Below are 5,751 nucleotides of genomic sequence, written 5' to 3' on the forward strand. Positions count from 1 at the left end.
CATTTTTCCCTCCATTCAGCTAATTCTCCTTTATAGCTGCACTTCGTACAATTTTCGTCCACAAACCCTAGCTTTCCCTTACCTCGCAGAGCTAATTTCATTACTCTACTCCATAGCGTATAATTCTCAGGTCCGGTGAGCTTAATGAGAATTAGAACTGGACCTGGTGCATCTCCGGCTTGAAGGAAGAGTGGATGGTGATCGAGCATCGTTACCTCATTTCCTGCCATAACTTCTCATAGAGTAAGTTTTTTGTGATTTTGTATCTATCGATCCCTTCGATTCTCAAAATCGAACTTTCCGGCGACAATTGATCGGATCTTTACTTCAGAGTTGCGGTCCTCACGATCGTTGCTCTGATACCATATCAATTTGTGTCTAAGAGATCAGTAGAAGAAGAATGCCATATACGCCAATGGAACAGTTCAACATATAGAATCTTCTAGAGAGAGATTTGTGAAAATAATTTTTTGTCTATTCATAATGGGAAGATGACTTCCCTTTTATGCGGTGCATAACTACTTTACTCTGTACCTGATAGTCCCGTGCTTTTACATTGTGTGTTAACTGCCTCTCAACTAACTAACTGACTAATTATATCTCCAAAAGGTTAATAATTAACTTTAATCCTTTTGGAAAGAAGAAAACGTATATTTAATAGAAATATGAGAGAGAAGAAACCGTTAGCTTCTTCAATAAATGCGAAGGTTATGAGAAAAAGAAACCATAAGGCTTCTTCGGAAAGGTGTCTTTTCACTGTAGACGGTTTGGCTTTTGCTATTTAATTATTGAGATTAAACAGTTTATGTAGGAGAAAAACCCCCAAAAATGAGGTAAAGGATAAATAAAATTCTTAGCTTTTGAAAGGTGCCACGTCACCGTCCTTAGTCCCTAAATTATATATATAGATGATTCGACGTAATTCTTGAATCATACATGCATACAGGGGGTACGGTATTACGAAAAAGATGCATATTCGAAAATTAAAAAGATAACGATCATCAAATTTAATGTGGAAGGGATGTAACAAACTAGCATTATAGTGAAAGATTAGATTGAAGCCATAACATTTGAGTTGGAGTATAAATTTATGTGTAAAAATTCATTAGAATTGCAAAAAACAATATGAACCCATAATTTTTAAAATATAATAGGTCCAAACTAAAAACTTTAAATATTGAACACATAAAATTTGAATTTTAGATCCACCTCAATGTGCATAGTCCCATATTTCATGCTGCTAAATCTGGTGAGTGCAATGTGGCTAAGGGAGCAGCAAATTTCTGTTTGTCAGAGGCAGGAATGCACCAAACAAATAATGAGCAACCAAATTAAAAGATTTTCTTCTATAAGTTTAGACAGAATTTGCAGATGAGTGCATTTAAATTAAGGATAATACATAAGATGCACCCCGAATTTATCCCGAAAAATCAGTTTCCAATTCAACCTTTACCGGCGTTCTTTTTCCACCTTATACTTGTCCAAACAGAATTTAATTCCTCCCTAAATGGTGACATAGTAGAGAAAGTGGTGTCACTTTCCCAAACTCGAGTAGAACCAAGAAAAGAACATTAATTATACTAAATTATATACATATTATATTTTTATTTGGCATTATATATTTAACTTAACTTAATTATTTGTGGGTCCCACTTTCTTTATCTTATTTTTTTTTATTTTATTATTTCTCTCTCAATCCTTTCTTCTATATCCTCTTCTCCAACCCAAAATACATAGCGCTACACTCCCAACATTGCTGGACCACCTAATCTCCCTTCCTTATTTACCCCACCATTTTCTTTCCCACTTGACCCATGCTTCCAATATTTTTCCAACCTCATTTTCATTAGCTCGTCCCAAAAGATCAAATAAAATCACCATTGGAGAGTTTTTTTCTAGCTGTCTTCATTGTCTCTACCGGTCAGTTCATCAGATAATTTTTCCGGCCAATATTTATTCAAAGAGCTTTGGCGGGTCTTTGTTCTCCATCTTTATTCTGCCCGAACTTCATTCTTTAGGCTAGCAACAACTGATTTGGTGGTCTTTAATGGTTATGGTTGAAGGAGAGAAAATAGTGATAACTCCATAAAAATCCAATATTTGTTTCAAAATAACAGTGACAGGGGTAGAGTGGGGATTGAAAAATAATTAAAAAATAAAACAATAATTGAAATACTAAAATAAATTAAAAATTTACATGTGGCGGAGCGTGGAGAATACAACCCTCCACGAGCTTGATTATGTATTTTTAGAGAGGAATTAAATTTAATCTGGACAAGTATAGGGTGGAAAAAGAACGCCCGTAAAGGTTGAGTTGAAAATTGATTTTTCAGGATAAGTTCGGGGTACATCTTATGTATTTTCCTTCCACGTCAGCCAGCTAGTGGAGGCCGGTGCTGGCTAGTTTCTTTTACATTAATAAAATGATAGCCATATTCAAATGTAAAATGTTCTGCATTGGATCAGATTCATCTTCAATTCTAATGTACATCTTCCTGAAATAATGGATCTGAAATTAGGACGACTTAATGATTTAATTAGAGTAATTTGGGGAGCACAATCTACTAGTAGTACACATTACTTCTCAGTCAAAATATCACATTCTAATTAATGCAGCCTTTTTTTTTTTTTTTTTTTATATTTGAGGTGTAGACCTAAAACTGAATTCTTAAGAAAGTGAGTCAAGGTCAATAACTAATTGCATTGATGAATTTTTTGTATAGCCTGCTAGTGGGCATAAACTGCAGCATGTTCATCTATCTATACTATATTAAAAGCACGAAAACACTTATCGAAATGTCGTTCGCCTTTTTTACCCCTTTAAAATAAAGTTTACACTGGACAAAATAGTCATTTGATTAATTTTCTAATATATATGAATAGTCATTTAATTATTTTCCTTATATTTAAGAATAGTCATTTAATTATTCTCCTAATATTTAAAACTTTAATTTTTCTAACTCCTTCCGATTTTGGAATTTTAGACGCTTATTATGATTTAGTTATAAGCAAATTGAAATGGAAAAACTATGCATAACTTACGTCTCTAATTTGTAATTAAAAAAATATCCTCCTTTATTTAGGAGATAATAGTTTTTTGGCAATTAACTATTTTCTAAATATTTGATTTAGGTTAGAGCTCCTAATATTAGGAAATCTAAATTATAAATCTCTTGCTTAATATTTTTAAAACGTTAAAATTAACTAAGATTTTAAGGACAATTTTCTAAAGGTATGTAAACGTTAAGTGCATTATATATTGGATATAATTATAATTATAATAACTATTTTTTGGGGGGAGAAAAAATAAAATTGCCGTATACTTACTTAGAGTTTACATGGTTTGGGATTCTTTGGTTTTTGTTTCCTTTAGCTTTTGGATTCTTAAGATTCTTTTTTTTTAATTATGGTATTTTTCTTTCGTTGTCCCCTTTGCGCTGGTCTATTGTTCCTTTTATGTCTTAGTTTACTGATTGTAGGCATAGGATTTTTAATTACCACTTAATACTTTGTGTCTTTACTTTGTTTAGGTTTTGGATTTAATTTAGGTTTCTAGAATTTTAGAACCAAACAGTTTATAATAAGGAAAAGCTAGTCTTTTTTTTATTTTATAAAAGAAGTCATTATTCTACATTCTTTATCATAAGTTGTTTATAATATCGATATCCACATATGAAAATTTGCATGTGACTTGAGGTAAACATTTTACCATGTGCTATTTTGTTGATGTTATGTTAATAATGGTTGTTCGTGCGTTATCATAGTTGAATTGTCACGATCCGAAATTTTTCACCGACGGGACCGTGATGGCGCCTAACATTTCACTTGCTAGGCAAGCCAACATTAGAAAAATTATTAAACCAATTCCTTATTTCCATTCAGTAAATAACAATAATTAACTAAGATAAAATATAATAACTATGGAATATCATAACACTGTATTAATTACTACCACCCGGATCTGGAGTCACAATTCACGAGCATTCTAGAATTTACTACAAGTAATAGTCTGAAAGAAATACAACTGTCTGAATGAAAGAAAACAGTAGAACATAGAAGATAGACAGGGACTTCAAGGTCTGTGAACACCGACAGATCTACCTTGAGTCTCCGGACAGCGGACCAGTAGCAAATCTCGATCAACCTGAGCCGGTATCAAAATCTGCACAGAAAGTGTAGAGTGCAGCATCAGTACAACCTACCCCATGTACTGGTAAGTGTTGAGTCTAACCTCGGCGAAGTAGTGACGAGGCTAGGATAAGACACTCACATATAACCTGAACAATATAATCCTGCTAGTGGCACCAACAGTAAATAAAGAAATAACATGAAAATAATGGGAAGGGAACATACAGTGGGGGAATACAACATAAATAGTGAGAATAATAAAAAGACAGAATTAAATCCGAAAATCCTTAAACGAATTGAGCAATTAAAACAGTAAGGAAAACTGCACAGCATCACCCTTCGTGTTTTTACTCTCAACCTCACCAAATAATAAATAAGACTGCACGGCATCACCCTTCGTACTTTTACTCTCTTTCTCACAATATAAATAAGACTGCACGGCATCACCCTTCGTGCTTTTACTCTCTTCCTCATAATATAAATAATTCATACATGGCATCACCCTCCGTACTTTACACTCTTCCTCACAATATAAATAAATCATGCACGGCATCACCCTTCGTGCTTTACACTCTTTCTCACAATTCACAGAATCAATAACAACGGATAGAGAGAGGTTTCACAAAGAAATCAATATTTCATCAATGATTACTTTCACAATTTAACATCTCAACCTCGAATCAATATTCACAATTTTATCAACCTTGATGGAACCGGATACAAGTCTCCCAACATTTCAACACCAACAATAAGCATGGATAACAAGATTTAAGATTACAAATTTACAAGAATGAAATTTCACTCGCATGCTATGACTCGACTACAACGCATAGATGCTTGTCACCTCAACTATACATCGTTTTCAACAACAAAACACGTAGCAAATAATCACACAATAGCTATTCCCTCAAGCCAAAGTTAGACACAACACTTACCTTGCTCCGAAGGCCACTTAATTCTCAATCACATCTTTTCCTTTGGAATTCACCTCCAAACCATTCGTATCTATTCAAAAATGACTCAATAATATCAAATATTACTAAAGGAATCAATTATATTTCATAAATTAAATTTCCCAAATTTTCCTCCAAAAAGTTGAAAAATCGACCTCGGGCCCGCTTGGTGAAAACTCGAGGTTCAGACCAAAATTCTTTTATCCATTCACCCCCGAGCCTGAATATATAATTAGTTTTGGAATCCGACCTCAAATTGGGGTTTAAATCCTCAAATTCCCGAAATTCCTAGTTTCTACCCTAACCCCTAATTCTACCATGAAAACTCTAGATTTTTGGTTGAAAATTCAAGAAATGTAATGGGTAATTAAAAGAAAATGGTTTAGAATCACTTACCAACAATTTGGGGAAGAAATGGCTCTTGAAAAATCGCCTTTCACCGTTTGGTTTTTGAGAAAATGAATCTTTTGGCTAAAATTCTATTTTTGGATTCTGTTAAGTGCTGGGCGACAGTGTTCATCGCGTTCGCGAGAGCACTGTCGCATTTGCGAAGGGTACTGACTGCCAAGCCTATGCATTCGCGAAGAAGAAATCTTCAGCTGCCCAGTTTACTCTTCGCATTCGCGAGAGCACCTTCGCGAATGCAAAGAAGGACATGCCAGAACACGTG

This window comes from Nicotiana tomentosiformis, chromosome 4, assembly GCF_000390325.3.
Source record: "Nicotiana tomentosiformis chromosome 4, ASM39032v3, whole genome shotgun sequence".
Taxonomy (NCBI): domain Eukaryota; kingdom Viridiplantae; phylum Streptophyta; class Magnoliopsida; order Solanales; family Solanaceae; genus Nicotiana; species Nicotiana tomentosiformis.